Source organism: Gordionus sp. m RMFG-2023, chromosome 2 (assembly GCF_954871325.1).
Source record: "Gordionus sp. m RMFG-2023 chromosome 2, tfGorSpeb1-WG-v2, whole genome shotgun sequence".
Lineage (NCBI taxonomy): Eukaryota > Metazoa > Nematomorpha > Gordioida > Chordodea > Parachordodidae > Gordionus > Gordionus sp. m RMFG-2023.
The window spans coordinates 14,525,234-14,543,819 of record NC_088776.1 but is presented as its reverse complement, the minus strand read 5'-3'; positions in this window follow the sequence as shown (position 1 = coordinate 14,543,819).

Here is an 18,586-nt window from a genome sequence, read left to right as displayed (position 1 = left end):
TAGTTTATTTACCAATGTGATTAAGGCAGTATTTTGTTTCATAACCTTTTTCAGAAGTTTTGTGTACATCTGAATTGGCATGTTTCCAAATTTTTTACGCAAATGTCATCATTTATGTGTTAGTGTAAAGGACTGCTATCAATTGTATATTGGCACCAATCACATGATATATGCTATCCTTGAGGGGAAGCAGGTTTACACCTACTAAACGTCGAGTCAACATGAGTACAATGAGATTCTCATATTTCTAATGAATATTCTTTAAGAACCAATTAAATTAGTTAAGAATTTGTTTTTGAATTAAAAATATACATTTACAATAATTTGCCACAGTTTGTTTATAAAATATTTTTACTTCATTATAATAAATTAGAAAGTAGACGCCGTGCCTCCTATTTCTTTGAAAATTCTGGCGAATAAACGCTAAATATTTTCTAAATCGGCCGAGGCACTGCAGGCTCCGGCCCCCTCCGACTACATATCTGTGTTAAAAATACTTAAAGAATTATTTTTATTATTTAAAATTTTCTAATTCGTCTTAATAAATTTGTATTATTATTAGTGCTGTAAAGTAACTTCAAAATGTAAAACCGTTACCTTTACTGAAGAAAAGGAACGACTCTCACTACCTTCAGCGCGTTTCTTGCTTCAATTTTTCTTAGAAAATATGGAAAAAGCATTTTATTGTATTATAAAATTACTTTAATTTATTTTTTAAATTTTATATTTAGGCCGATTTTTTAATTCACATCAACCACAAAATTCCTTCATTTTTATTTTAAATTTTCAGTCAATTGTTAATCTAATTAATATTAAGTCAATCAAAATATATGTAAATTTATATTCTTATTAATATTATAATTTATTTTATAAAAAATAAAATGCCAATTGAACATTTTATTCAGATGAAGATGAGTAAAGCCTGCCTTGGCTTTAATAGGAAACATTCCAGAAGAAAAATAAGAGTACAAAGTTTACACCTTATAAGTGTAAATTGTGTCCCAACTCAAATATTTTAATCTCAATTGTAGAATAAATATGGGCATCCTCCAAAATGCGCAGCCATTTTTAAGGAAAAAATTATCTGATTAAACTACTTATAACAAGATAGAACTCTTTCTATAACTTCGTGAAATTAATATAGTTTTATTAAGGAGAATGACCACAAAATTGACTAATCTAATGGTAAATCCAAATTACAAAGATTTCAGATAATGACAAATCGTTCATAGTTGAATATTTTATGGCTATGTATATGATTTTATAGGTTGAATCTGTTCCTTAGAACAAAAAATGCATTTGGGAAATCTTCTTATTTCCATGATAACTATCATAATATTTAAAAAATGGCATTAAATAATTTCGTTTTGTAAGCCAAATGCAATTCAGCTAGACAAAGATAAAAGGTATACAATTGAAGTATTGCTCACACTTTATATTTGGATAATATTTTATTTCATTTGAACAATAATTCACCCGCTATTTAAATCATATTGACCCTTGTAAAACTATATATCAACGAAGGAAGGAAGCTTGAACTTATTTACTGTTTGATGAAAGATCTTGACAAAGAAAAGGCAACTTAATTCCTTTAAAAACACGTATAAATTACTTTTTAATAAAGATTAAAAAAAATTGGATGAGGATTTGAATGAAGATTTTTTTGGCGATGAACTAACCTTTTCAAAATAAAGATTATTCTTTAATTTTTAATAAATTCCTCCAATTAAAAATTTTATTTATCCAATATGCAACCCTCCCATACACTGCGCCAGTTAACATGTGTTATCACAGCGAAAGTTGTGTTTGCACTAAGCACCCTTGTTTATCTGATCAAAATTTTAAAAATCAATTATTATTTTAAAAAATATCTTATCTTATAGTAATTATTTTTGTATTATTTATTATAAGTTATAGAGTAAAAAAATTATTATAAAAAGAGATCTTATATAATATTATTGCAGAATTTTATTTATATTATATATATAGGGGGAAGAAAATTTTTAAGTAACGAGTCGTTTCTTTTTTAAATAGCAAGTATGCACGTTACTTTTTTTACAAGGTAACGGTAACGCGTTCCCTTTTTCGGACATAATGAGTGTTACTTTTTTGAAGTAACGTTTACAGCACTAATTATTTTAGATAATTTTTATTAGTAAAGATTATAAAATTTTAATTGATTATATGTATGAATAAAAATTGTAATTAAGTTATTCCATATAATACATATAGATCTGAAAACTTGGCTAAAATTTATATTTAATAATTAAATTTAGAAAAATATGTAGTATAATAAAATAATTTTTAAGTAAATTTTGGATAATAATCAACTCAAAAAAGTTTTTAATAAAATTTGACTATTTTTATTAAGTGCTTTTAATCAGCTGAATTGGTGCCAATTTTTTCTTGGATTTATATCATAATTTTTCACTTATATCTAATAAATTCTTCAATATTTTAAATGGACATTACATTTCTTATTATTTTCCAAAAATAGTAATGAATGTTATTTTTCTTAAAAAAAACATTGTTTAATATAAATACTTATGGTAAATTAAAGTAATTAATTATAGTATAAAGCTTTTTTGTCACCCATTAGTAATTACTAGATTATGCTAATTGTATTCCCTTCGTATTTTAGAAGTTTTTTTAATGGTAGAAGGGACTATTATTATTCTCTTATTACATAATATTATATTTATAATAAATCATTTCCATTCCAATCTAAAACATTTCTAGCAAGAAGTGTACAATAATTATATATATATAAATTATTTTATATTTAATAATTTTATTATTTAATATATTCATTTTATCTTTTTATGTTATCAAAAAATTACAATTAGTGTATTATTTGAATATAAAATTTGCATTAAAGCCTCCACTCCTAAAATTTGTGATAGGACGTATCAGGTTCTAAGCGTTAAGGATAGTCCAATTTTGCTTACCGTTTGTTCCAAAAAACAGTTTTAAAAAGATTCGTCAAGACGTGTTGTTCTTAAAATAAAAAATAATGGGATAGACCACCGTTCCCATTTTCTAACACAAATACAAAGCAAAATGGAATTTGATAAGTTTGATTGAATGTTAATCTTAATATTACATATATTCAGCTTCCCATCTGCCATTAAAATTATATATTTTCACTTTTACATAACATGTTGAAAGTAAATTTCAACGTATAGGAATCGGAATCGTAGTTCTTTAACTAAGGAGTATAAAAATAGTCCAATTGGCTTTAATTTACTGGCGCGTTTCAAAGAAAAAATCTTCTAAGCTATTTATCAAAAAACCTAGTCATTTCTATGTTATCAGATATGAAGACAATAACACCAAAAACCTGCAGGCCCGTAAAAATATGTGCCACGCTTTAAAAAAATTACAAACCCAGGCCGATTTAAAAAAAAAATCTTATCAATTAAACGGAAAATACTTTGAAATCATATTAATGGGCCGTTGTCTAACATTCATTCACTGGTCATATTTTCAATTTTCCTTTGAAGCAAATGAAATACAGCCAAAATTAAATAAAATAATGGTCCATAAACAAGGCTCTGCATTATCATCACTTGTATATCACAAAAGTATTTTAAAAAATTAAAGAATGACTGCTCATTTCGACCCCAAAATATTTCAAATTCATCCGCTTCTCCATTCATTGTTTTAAAGAAAGGTTAGAGAGTTGGTAGAAACTAGAATGGTTAGAAAAATGCGAGTTAGATATTTATTTTTTTAAAAAAGGAACGATGATAAGCAACGACTTAAATTATAAATATAATTATTCATAATACTATGATTGCGGAGATAATTATATTTTAATGAAATAACCTACATTGAGTTCAATGGCGAGCACATATCCTATCTTCCCGGTGTGTCAGCAAAATTTTTGTTGGGGAGGGGGGGGGAGGTCGATTAATAAAAAGTACAATTGATTTTTTGCTTAAAATCGATATTATTTTTCTTTTTTTATTACTAAATCAAAAATATCCAATATATAAAGGAACTCATTAATATTGCAAATCATCATCCTAAATAAAAAATATATATAATTTTATATGTATAGATTAAAATTTGATAAACATACGTTAGACCCAATTGGAAACCTTCTCAGCCCAAAACTATCTCTTTTAAATATTTAATCACCATCCTATTTACTATTATTATTTAATATCTGCGTTTGAAAAGAATGGTAGCTCATCAACGTTAGTCTCCCCTACTATGTGTATAGAGCTTGCAAAGTAATTATTTCTCGACCCGAGCCCGACTTTAAAAAAAATTTGTTGTCCGAGCCCAAGCACAATTTTTTTGTTCCAACCCGAGCCCGAAGATTAAATTTATTTTGGAATTTGAGTGTAATTATAATATATTTAAGAGAAAATTAAATTATGTGTATTTATTCACATATTGTCACCTTTTAAATAATAGTATTTTTAATCAATGAACCGACCTTTATTTATAACAGCTCAGTTTGGTTACGGTTCAGTATGTAAAAAATTATAAGGGTTATGGTTCTTAGGAAAAAATTTATAAAGTTTTGGTTCGGTTCAGCTAATTGTAAAGGTTCATTACGATTAGAAATTTTTTTCTAAATTATTTTTATTGAAGCAACACCGTCGTATAATGATTTTAATTACAAATATTATTTATTAAATTTTTTGCCAACACTTAAGTTAATAATATTGTTTATTTATACAATAGATGAAATTAATTTATTTTTATTATAATCTATGAATAATATATAAAAATATATATAAGAATCAACTCATTTCTAAATATAATTTGAATGTATAAGTAATATATTTTCCAATATAAGTGGATTCATATTTGTTCGTTGTGGCGATAACACAAATTTTAGATCCGAAAAGGCCCTTTTAACAATATGAATTGCGGGAACCGCAAGTGCTATAAGAGCAAATTTATATAATTTTGGATATTCAAATTTCTTTGATTCCCAAAATATAATAACTGATAATTTTTTAGATTAATTAAATAACTAAATCAATAATTGGTTATTTGGATATTTTGTATACAAAATATAGGAAATAGGAATGCTCTAATACTATATGAAGCAGTTAAAAGATTGTGGATTAATTCATAGTGAAAAATTAATACATACTTTTTATGGATATTAAACAGATATTTAATCATTTTATAATTATAAATAAGACGCAGATATGGTAAAATATGTAATACACCCAAGGAAAAGATTGTAATAAAATATAAAATTATTAATTTTATTTTAACTTAAACCTGTTCAAACCGGTTTTACATTTTATAAAGGTTCTTTTTACTCCTTCAAAAAATAATTACATCGGTTCGGTTACGGTTCAGATATTTATGAAGGTTTATAACGATTTAGCGGTTCATTCTGGTTCCCTCGGGGTCCCTCTTTTTAACCACCATAAATAGGCTATTATCAATTGTCCAATAAAGTTGCAAAACCTATATAACATTTTATTTAAATTGTATATATATATATATATATGTCGTAATTTTTTAAAGGGATCATGACTATCCGGGATCTTCTCGGGATTTAAAGAGATCTCTTTAAAATTTCAATTTTTTAAAGAATAAAGAACTATACGGTATTATCACTGAGGCAGAGATTGACCTCCAGTTGTATAAATCTTTTGATTAGCTATCGAATGATACCCTATACTAGACATATCTTATATCATGAGGCCAAAAAAAACAAAATTGAAAATTAAAAACGCAACGAAACTCGTGGAAAACGCTTTTAAAATATGATTCCTCTTTATCACGATTAAAACGTGATAATCCCGTATTATCATTCCTTAATTATCAACCCTAATTTTTTAGTTATCCCTTTAAATCCCGTGAAGATCCCGGATAGTCATGATCCCTTACGACATATATATTATAATGAAGATATTAATTAAACATATCAATAAAATCAGAATACCAATAATTCTGATGATTTTTAACTAGTCACAAGATATAAATTTAGGAAATCTTTAATTTGGGAAATGAAAATTACTTAAATAAATGAACATTTTTAAGATTAAAAACAGCATGGAATTCTGATTAAATTTTTGCTGAAACAAAATAATTAATGAGCATATTTTTAATATGTAATCTTCCGACCTCGGGTCGGGCTACATCGTAATATAATTTTTTATTATTATATAAACGGAATCACGCGGTTGCCTTTGCTATTCATATCATCCCCCGTAACAGGGCACCTAATTAGTTTCAGGCCTGGTCCTTGCTGGATTCGAACCCAGAAATATCGAATTAGTGATATACGAACTCACTAACTAGGCCAGAAGCTACTCAATAGCAATAAAATTTTTTGTTTAGAAGGGTATAATTATGATTATCTAAAATTTTAATAAAACAGATAAAAAAAAATCAATAACGATCAACGCTATACATCATTATCCGTATTTATAACGTTTTAGTTCTTTTCTTTTTGTTAGGAAATTTATGGATATTAACATTGAATATATATGTCGTAATTTTTTAAAGGGATCATGACTATCCGGGATCTTCACGGGATTTAAAGGGATCCCTTTAAAATTTCAATTTTTTAAAGGATAAAGAACTATACGGTATTATCACTGGGGCAGAGATTGACCTCCAGTTGTATAAATCTTTTGATTAGCTATCGAATGATACCCTATACTAGACATATCTTATATCATAAGGCCAAAAAAAACAAAATTGAAAATTAAAAACGCAACGAAACTCGTGGAAAACGCTTTTAAAATAAGATTCCTCTTTATCACGATTAAAACATGATAATCCCGTATTATCATTCCTTAATTATCAACCCTAATTTTTTAGTTATCCCTTTAAATCCGTGAAGATCCCGGATTGTCATGATCTCTTTAAAAATTAAGACATATATATAAAATGGAATTTTATTACTTTGTAATAGTTTTCAATTTTATTCAATATGATACGAAAAATATCAAAGAAAAATATTTATAATAAACACTATTTAGGATTTACTAAAAATTGAAATAAAATGCTATAAGTGTGTTTATGAGAATTTTAGGATTTAAAAGATTCTTAAAATTATATTCAACGCATAATCATTTTCCAGGGAGGGATGAACGACAACCCTTGCTTCTTCCTGCGACATGTCATCTTAATATAGAATTAAGGATGGATGAGATAATGCGAATATAATATTTGATCTGATTTATAGAGTTCCTAATAATTTTGATCAAAGATTTTTTTATTTCTGGATTGAATGTTACATTGATAAAGAAATCTATAACAGGATCACAAATTTTGAGTAAAGCCATGTATGTATGCACTTTTTCATAATGCGTAGGAAATTTTCTGCTCCAAAATTTACTGATTGATATGATAAAAAATATGATGTAAGGCAAGTCTACAATAATGAGATATGCACTGAGCATAAACAAGGTATAAGAATTTATGCCAACCAGGTTCTGAGGCTGGAAAATTATGGTGATTAGTGTTACTTACATATACATATCTAACTTTGTTGGTCGTGAATGGGCTACTGCTAATTTGTAAAGGAACATCTTGTTGGATGTTCACTCTACGAAGTCTTAGTCTTAATCCTATATATAGAATCAAACTTCCTAATACAACCAATATGAGTGGTACTAAGTAAACAATTATAACCATTGCTATATCATAGGCGTAAAACCATTGTTTAGGGTTTTGTTTTGGCCACAGAAAACATTTCTCCGTAGATAACTCAACTAATTTCTGAATTTTAGGATTATAACAATAGGGAACAAAATAAAATTTAAAGTTGTACGGTAACGTCACAATTGTTTGAAACAACAATAAAGAAATTCCTAGTTTTAGTACTCTATTGAAACTAATTCTTTGCCGATAAAATATTGGCGTGTATAGAGCAAATATTCTATCAAAAACTATCAACGTTATCATAGTGTTAGTCACAAAATTGGTCAAAAAATCTACAAATATTGACACTTTGTACACGTATGTTATAAGATGTATGGATCGAAAAAGGGGGCGATTATCCACAAAAATTGGCCATAGAGCATAGTTGATTGCGCAAATCATATCGGCGCATATTATGAAATATATGTATACGTATATGTGCTTACGAAATCGAGATTTGAGAGTACAAATGAGGTAGAGGCAGTTTCCAAAAAATCCTAGAATTATCATTACTATGATAAAATATTTAATGCCGCTACGATTTTGATACAGGTCTAACATGCGATAAACGAATATGGGCTGTTTTGTAGTATTGGTAATATCATTCATTACGGAAACATATTTATCAAAATTAGTTCCCTTATAAGGTTTTAGTATAAATTTCAATTAATTCTACCGTATTTTAAAATTTTAAATATTGCTACATGGGGTATCACAATTTGTAACATTTATTTATTTATTTTTTTAAAAAACCTTAAAATTAATCTATACTTATAAGCATCCCAGGAGTTCAGATTTATTATCTTCATTTATTTGTTTCATAATTATACTATTGATTTTTTTTCAATACAAATATTATATCAAGTTTTAATGCAGCAGATATGGATTTTTTTGTAGATTATGCAAAAAAGTGCCTAGCATCCTTCATGACTCCCACTTATTATAGATGGGAGAAAAATATACCCTATTAATTATATTATAGGGTTTAAATCTTCAGGTTTAAGAAATCTTTGGAATGTTGCCGAAGCCAATTATAAGTAGTAATTCAGTTCAAGTAAACAAATCATCGAATTTTTTTCTAAAAGCCCTTTTTTTACCCTTTAAGGTTAATGTTTTTTAGTATTTTATTGATGCCAAAAATAATTTTTTCCAACTTAAAAGTATATATGTCGTATTGGTATTTGGAATCCTTTCAATTATCTAGGATGCTGAAATACATTTCCGGTCAAGTAGGATTTTTAAAATTTTTTAAATTGCCCTCGATAAATGAATTTAAAATCATGAGATTCCGAATCCCCATGGATTCCATAGCCTAATACGACATGTATACAATTGTACTAAGTCACAATTTTTTTCATTCGAATGATTAGTTCTTATCCGACTTATCAAATTTGACCCCGATATCTCCAGATAGTGGAGGTCATAGGACCGGTTCAGACCGCTTCACAATCCAAATTTTTTTTATTAAGCAAAATGTATCGGATCATTTAGATCGAATTTATTAAAAACCAAGGAGACTGGTTATTTTATCTGCCAAAATCTTTCCCTTCCGGTTATCTTCACTATTCCCAAAATTTACGAGATATTTATATGTTTAGATATATAGAATAGAACTGCCGCAAAGTAATAATATAAAAGTAGTTTATTTGTAGACATGTAAAATGAAAAGTTTTTAATTATTTCTACATTATAATCCATTTTAGAAAAAAATTTAATTAGAAGTTTTACCGGTTTTAAATTAAAATTTGTTATAGAAGAAGACTGACTTTCTATGGTAGGAAGATTTTATGAAAGATAGCAATATTAATTTATTTGGTAGAAAAGGCGTTAGCTTACTTCGACCTAAAACCTAATTGCTTTGTCCACTAAGAGACATTTTTGACAAAATTTTTTACAGGTAGAAAAAGTGATGTATAAATCTTTTTTATCCACAGAAATTAGCCTCAGTTGCCATTTATTATATACTTCTTTTTTTTTAAAAAAAAAATTTTTTCTGATGATCATTTGGTTAGAGATGGTTTTAAGTCCTCAATATTCGATAATTTTCAATGTGTGAAATTTATTATTTTTACTTTTAAAATCAATTAATTTTTTATAAAAGATTTTATAATATAAAGTAAATAAAAAATAAAATCTGACACTTTTTTCCCACATACGATTCAAGATTCACCCCCTCAATGTGGTCCAAATTTAGTTGATGTATAAATTTAAACTAATTATTTATCTATCTATGAAACGTAGATCTTCAAGATTCGAAGCCCGAAAGGGGCTAAAAAATTTGGAGGATCTTGTTTATTTCTAATAAACAATATTGATTATGAGTTATAATAAAAAATATTATAGAAGTTTTCAACCTTCAGAATATTTTTCTATTTCATATGACAAGCGATTTCTAAATAAATAGTTTTAGAATCGTTTTTTTAAAAAATACTACATTATTTTAGAATTTTCTTAATATTTTATAATAATTTTTTTATTGACAAAAGTACTCAAAATTTTTTCTCCTAATAATCATATAAAGGATAGAAATTATATTTAAAAAAAATGATTTTTTAAAAAATAAAATTTTATATTTTCAACTTGGGCTAAATTACTTATATATATGATATACCTTATCCCATACCAACTATCGATTCGTCATCTCAATTGGTACTTCCTAATATGGAGCTCGCTTATAATAACCCTCAAATTTAATGTATATGTAGTTGTGACTCAAGATTATTCATCATTTCAATATGATAATCTAGAATCCTATAGAAGGGATTCAGACGATGCTAGGGATTCTTTATCTCAAACACCTGGGGATAACGAGGAGGAATCAGAACAGGTATCTACCATGAATTTATGTTCGGGATGTCCTGTCTCAACATCTAAGATTAAACTCAGTCTTTACAAGAAAGATCATGCCAAACATGTCAACAAGTTTTCGGTGAGTCGTTATCATGTGCTAATGAATGATCAAGTGGTGTTCGAGTGCACAGTTCCTGAAAAAAACGTATTACCTCCTGATAAAATATGGAGAGATTCTACTCATATGGATGAAACCGATGATGAGGATGCAACAGTTACGAATAAAGTTTTACCATGCCCAGCAGATGGTAGCTCCGGTAATCAGAATTGTTTACAGAAGCTTAGCGTCTTGAGATTAGCCGTAACGGGTGATAATGACCTGTCAAATACGGTGGATAACATTTTGACCATGAATTATCATCATTACGATAATGATACTTCCTTCACCAACAACTCTTGGATTGAAAGATTTTTAGGGTAAATATGTTTATTGTAATAAATTGCGTAATTTTATTAGAAATAATAATGGAGATTATTATTATAATATGTTACTTAGTTAAATAAATCAATAATAAATTTTGAATATTTCATAGATGGTCTTTATTTAACGCTCTTTACTGTTACCTTGAGTTAAGATGACAATTCGGACTACAATCATAAAACAAACTAAACAATTTTTTTAAAATTTACTGGTTATAATATACTTCAAATAAAATCTATAAAAAAAATAACAGATTTTTATATTTAGGTAGTAAACATTGCCCATTAAACTTTGAGATAATTTAACTCTGTCATCGATGTTACCCCAATTAGATTTCAACCAAGAGAATAAATTCTTTGGGGCCAATAGCTATCCTGTTAGAAAGCTTTTATCTAGTTGTTAAAATTTTTGTGAAAATATAAGACACTTTTACCCTATACGAAACAATTGATAAGTTGTCATAAACTCTAATAATTCTCTTTCTCACCTCATCATAATAAATTTTTATTTTCTAAGAAAATTGAGACGCTAAGAAATATCTCTTTATATTTTTCATGTTTTAACGGGTTTAAGTCCCCACCTTTTCGCTTTTTAAATGGTACCTCAAACACTGGGTAATTGCTCTATTTATACCCGCTTTTAGGCCGGCTAAAAAACGGCGCACTTAGTTTTTAATCAATATCACACCGTAACCTTAGGTTTAAAAAAAATATAACTCAGCTTTGAAGAGAGCAGAAATAACTCACGTCTTAAAATGCTTAGCCGATTTTCTTCTGAACATTCATCTAGATTAAGCGGAATTAACCGACTTTTAGCCATTACCCAACTAGACTAATACCCCCAATTTTTAGTTATTATACAAATAATGATATAAAATATTAAGGAACAGTCAATTGCAAAGATAAGGTTATATATCATGTAATTTTAAATGGCAGTAATAGCTAAGATAAGTCTAAGAATCCCCACTAATCTATAGTATTTTATAAATTTTGATTGGGATAAATTTCGATCTTAAGAACGAATTGAAATCAACCTTTTATATATCATCATATATAATTTTGAATATTTTATAGTTATGATTTATCTTACAAATATCTTGATGTAAATTCTAAAAGGTGGGACATTACAAAGTCAGGGTAGCTTGTTAAGTACCTAAAAAGTAGGAATTTCCAGTCACTAAAAACATTTGATGGCTCTTAAGCTAACTTTATTTAATAATTATTATATTGTTTTTATTATATTTTACTTTATTAATCCTTATATACCTTAATTATAATTTTGTTTCTGTTGAAAAGTTGGTCAATCGCGTTAATTACAGTTGGTCAGACCGCCTTTATTAAATTTGGGTTCAGAGCTATGAATTTGGAAGAACAAGGAGGAATCTATTTTTGTGATTTTTCGGATTATCACACTTCTAAATCTGACTCTAGAGAGGGGACTTGTTTATGTCCGCATCGCAGTCAGCAAGTTAAAATTATTTTATACATAAAACCTGTGGCACTCCATGCCATCTGCCCCATTGAGAGTAGATATTATTATGTCATTCCTATTTTTAAAGTTTAATTATTTTAGCTCATATAAAGAACTTAATTTCCCCTTAAATCTTGTTGCCATTATAAAATCAATCCTAATGATAAAGTGATTTAGCTTCTCAAAATGACCATCCAAATCCCCCCCCCCCCTCCTTACTTACAATTATCTTAGAGAAGTTTTTAAAAATATTTTTCAACGGCATCGCGTACATTATTATTTTTATGCGTAAGAACGTCACTTTATTGATTTAGGCGGGTTTCCTCCTAGCTATGCCATTGGTATAATATAGTAAAGTTATTATTGGTCATTTTAAGAAATCATGTTATATGATCATAATTTTTAAAATAGTTTAATAAATATAATTTAATTCCATTCTAAGATTATTAATTAAGAATATAAAAAAATAGACCAATCATCTACTCTTCAATAATGAATTCTAATTATTATTTTTTGGCAAGGGCGTACATGTGGTTATCCACGAAAGGCCTCAAAACCCAGCCATATTTTCGATATACCTGCAAGGCGAAGATGAGTTAAGAGATATAGCTGGTGAATCGACGGAAGATGAAAACGCCGAAGGAATGAGAGTTATTATATTTGACGGAACGGGTGGCAATAAAAAGATTGGGTGTATGGTAGGAAAAGTGTTTCCCGAGATTAGGTAGGGATTATTTACACTTAAGCTCAATTCTGAAATTAAACTCTCAAGGCCAGACCTCTATTTATGGCCATAATTTATTATCATTTAAATCTATTATAAATTAAAACCTGTTCTGGGATCCATTATCGAAGGACGTTACTTAGGGGAGACCGGGACTAAATTTTTTTAAAATCGTTTATATATCCTGGGTAATATTATATATCGAACTATATTATTAGTGAGCACTAGAGATCTGCAATTGGCAGGTTTTTAGCCTGCTCACTCAATCACGCTCATTCTTCAGGTGGGCGGGCGGGTTAAAAATATTTATAAATAATGGGCTGGTGAATTTTAAGTATTTTTCTATCGAAATAAGCAAAACAGATATTTTATTTCATAATATTGTACATTATAATGTTTAATTAAAAATAGAACATACATTAAAATTAAGTTATTAAAGAGCCAAACCAGCCATTAAAATAATTTTTACATTGGGCAGGTGGATGGGAACAATATTTTTAGATAAATGGGCAGACGCGTGAATTAAAATAAACATTGGCGGGCTGGGGAGCGGGTTTAAATTTTTTAAACAGTAGGCTGGCGGATGGGTATTACTGGTTCTTGCAGACCTCTAGTGAGCACTACCACAATTTGTTAAAAGTGTTGCGTCTTACCCAACAAGTCCCAACTGTGGTAGTCAAACCACTTTGTGAGGCTTCTAAAATCATATAATTTCCTGCTTTATAATAAATAAAAATGTGATTTTTAAAAATTTAGATTGATATTTATAGATTAATTTTAATATTTTTAACTAAATACAAAAATATTTAGCTCAAATATAAAATTACATAATTTTGATAATTTTACTAACAAGAAAGCATATAAATTGGTTTTTGCATTTTTTATGATATTTCATGAAATGTTTTATAAGTAACCTAGAAAATAATCAAAGATGAAATTAAAATTTTTGAAATGCCCAGATTTCACAAGCCTCATTAGCACTAGCTTTACTAATTATGATTAAAATAATATCTAGACATCATAAATGTTTGTCAAATTTTCGCAAATTATAAAAAAGAGTTCAAACGTTGCTCTAAAATTTATTACATGTTTTAATACAAAATTAAAATCTTGTCATATAAAAAATTTCCCAAATTTGACATGAAAATTTTATGTTTTATATAAAATACCTTAATAGTTTATTATTTCAAAATATTTTTAGTAAAGATGCACTATTAAGATCTATATCAGGTGGAAATTTTTTTATCACTGATAAATATAAATGGGAAGAATTCAACTAGCCCCGCCCCGTTCACCCCTATTGAAATCAGGAATTTTAAAAAGACTATTAGATGTGTTAATGATTTAATCATATGAAAATATTTACATTAGGGCGAATCTCTAAAAACACGATATAAATATTTTTATATATTATATTGTGAAATCCTAAGATACCATTTTGTTTATATAGATAAAACAATGAAGGAATTTTGTCTAAGAGGATTCTAACCCTCTATTACGCGACATATCAATAAATGATATTATTTTTAAAAAAAACTTATTTTTGTCTTTAAAGGGCCCTTAATAAACTCAAAATAATTTTAAAATAAATTTTTTTTTTAACCGTAAAAAAAATCAGTGTGTGCATTTAAATACACAATACGTGTAAAAAGTATCATATTTTTTCAATTTCAAACCTATTACAAAATAAAGACATATAATTATATTATTTGATAAATAATGTAATAAAACAAATTTATATAATTTTCATGAAATAATTTAAAACAATCGTTTTTTTAGTAAAACATAATGCACCATATTTGGTACAAACATTTCCGCTAGAATAAACATCTGCTGAATTTGAATCAAGAATTTCCTCATCTGGTGAACCACTAAGGTTAGAATCAGAACTATCTTCTGTAATACAGTACATTTTGGCTATAGACAACAAATAAAGAACATTTAATAACATAAAAAAAATAATCAAAAAGCCCTCATATTGCATTTGTGCGCATTATATATCTGGGTACACGTACCTTAAAACTTAAATTTAAAACACTATTATTGTATATAACAATATGTTTATATATAAAATATTACTTTTACCTTTAATTAATAGGATTCTTAATTTCCTGTTTCTAAAAAATTTGTACAAGAGAAATGATATGATTTATAAAATGGAAAAAAGCCATCTATTAGAAAGTTGTAAACTACGTATTTTAGAATTTTTATATTGATAGCTGATTAAACTGTAGAAAAATTTATACCTATTTTATGGTATGTGTATTCAAATATGAAGTACGCAATAGAGGGCTAAAGATGGAAGAATTTTTTCCCTTTAAAATTGTTTTCAGTATAAAATCTCTATGTTGGTATTGGTATAATAGTATAAATATTGCCTTGCCTGTTCTTATAATTTCAATTCTTATTTGTTAATATAATAATTATAATAATCGAACCGTTTTATATATTTTCCGAAACCTAAAAACAATTATAGATCTTTTTTCTTCCCTCTGATTTTATTGTATCTCAATCCCAAGATGATATTTTACTTTTTTTCAATGATATTCTTCATTTTGCTTGAGAAATGTACACTCCTTACTTAGACATAAAGCACGGATTTTATAAATCTATATAACCTAAGAGTAAATATGTATGCGAATTGGACTAACAAGACCCCAAGTTCAAAAGTATTGATGGACGAATCGTTGCAGGATTTACGATGGACATCCGATGATACATTCTACCTTACGACCGATATTAATTTGGACGAAAGTTTTGACAACGCAATCGTAACGTAAGATATTACTAATTCTTTTATTTTAGAACACGAAGAGTAGGTTTAATAATAATTAGAATATATTTAGTATAACAAAGTGCTTATGTTTAATACGATTCGTTTGGCATAAGACTTGAAAAAGCTTTTCTGCTTCCTAGGCGTACTGGGGTTTTCTAGGGAGGAGGGGGAGGGAGTAGATTTTTAAAATTAACTAATCCCCCCCCCTACGATTATGCCGATGCTTTTGTTAAAGAAGAAAAAAAATATAATTGTTCGATTCCTAATATAATTTACATTAGAGGTATCTTTATAATTTCACTCTGTCACTAAATTCCATCTTCTCTATTCATCTAGTTCAAGTTCCGGCTCATGTCCCAACTTCGACAATTAGATGTTTAAAATATTTTTTACAATTATATTTTAGGTGTGAATGGAAATCTCTCTACATGCCATTCACTATAACCGATAACAAGGTTCGAGCCGTACTCAGAATGATGTCATCTCCAAGAACAGTCGAAATTACAGCTAACAAAGTAATACTAAATTCATGGCATATAGCAGGGATGTGAACCCTTTGACATAAAAACAGTGTCCGGGCTTAAAGTTAAAATTTTAAAAGGGGTTTGGGTTCAGGGTTTGGAGAACATAAAGAAATATTAAATCAATATTAATAAAATAACATAATTTTTTTATATTTATTAATTTTTATTTTACTCCATATAAACAGAATTTACAAGCAAAAAATTAATATAATCATTTTTATTTTTTATATTATTTAATCTTCAAACAAAATAAACATGCCAAAACTTGACAAACTTTAATATATTTACATAATTACTTATATTTTATAATTTAATTTAATTTAAAAATTGAATATCTAAAAAACATTGGATTTTATTTTCCTTTCTTGATTTTTGTCTCAATAACTTTCTATATGGATATAAAACAAAATAAGTAACGTATTCCTCCTATTATATTATTATAATAAATTTTTACCCATAAAATGGATGTAAAAACTTAAAATTTTTAAAAAATTTTAAAAATACGAAGAAAATATTGGTTCACATCCCTGACATAGTATATTTTTAAGTTATCATTAATGGCTCTAAATTAAAATGTTTTACTATCATTTTTAGTGTTGTAACATATTACTTTATAACATAATGGTATGGTATACAATAGAATAATAGGCGTATCCAAGATTTTGCTAAGGGAGGGGGGGGGGCACTATTGGATGAATTTTTTCCCCTTAAATTTTATTGGTAATATTTACGACCACTTATTGTAGGCCTTTGGGTACATTAGATTTTAACAAAAATAATTTTAGGTTTTCACATTTTTTTAATTAAAATCCTTTTTTTAAAAAATTTTTGAATTATAGTCGTTATTTAAAAAAGTTATTAACTTTTCCTAAATTTTCTTTCAAATTTTTCCTTATAATGGTATATTGTATACATTATTTGGGGAAAGAGGGGGGGGTGTAGATGGGAAATTTTTATTAACTTAAAATTATATTTACGAGAACAGGCAAATTGGCGATGGGGATGAAATTCTCCCCACCATTGGTAACGCGCCTGAATAGGATCATTTGATAAGATAAATCTAAAACGCTGAAATTTTTTTTTAAAGATAAATAATGTTAAATGAATTTTTCAAAGTGATAAATAATTATCAAAAAGTATTTTGAATTTGAAAACGCTGAAATATAAAAAATAAATTTATATACACAGTAATATCTGTCTAACTCGATCGCTTTACAATCTTAACTTGTCCATCTTGAGTAAAAAAAATTTAATTTTCTCTAAATAATTTTTTTTTTACCACTAACCTTATAATTTTTCGAGGATTTTATTTTACTATATTTATTAACAATGCCAGGCTTACTCGGAGAAGACTGCTGATTATTTAATTTATGATATGTCCCCTGGTGAAATATTAGAATTTTATTGCAAGGGAACTGCGGCACCCCCACCTTATTTCGAGTGGATACGGAACGGATCCTTATACCGTAATTATATAATTAATATACGTCAGCGAACTATTTCGCTTATACTATATCCATAATATATTTTTTTTCAATTTTTTTTTGAGAATATTTGATGTTAGTTTAATGAGTTAAGGACCAGCTATAATATATTGAAACTCCAAAGACTAGTTATAAATGAGGTTTTAATCAAGCTTTAACACTTTTTAATTTGTCATGTCAATAGAAAAGATTATTAGGAGTGAAATTGTTGGTCCCTATAATTTAGAAGTTCTCAATTTTATTTTGCTAAGATAGAAACTATATAAACCTGTCACATCTTTTAGTTCTCTTAGAGTTAGTTGGGCAATGGCTAAAAATTGACTTCGGTTTAATCTATCATCGTTCTCTTGTAAGTTGAGTTATATATATTTTTTTTAAAGAAACCTCTAGGCTGAGGTGATAGTTTTAGACTAAAAACTAGGGTTTTCCCAACTATATACCTAATTGACGTTTGGTTAATAAAATAAGTGTTTTATTTTCAAGGATATAATTAATGAACATATTGTCTCTCCCAATTATCGAAGGTTTTTTAGGTCAGATCTTATAATGGGATCAGATAATTATCGAGAAAATATTTTCCTTATTGTTTGAAGATTAAAATTCAACCGCGAAATAATTTTTGGTACTATCTGAACCGGACTGTTTTTCACCATACCTCAAAAGTTAAATTATGCTTCTAAATTCCCAAATAAATTTTTTACGATG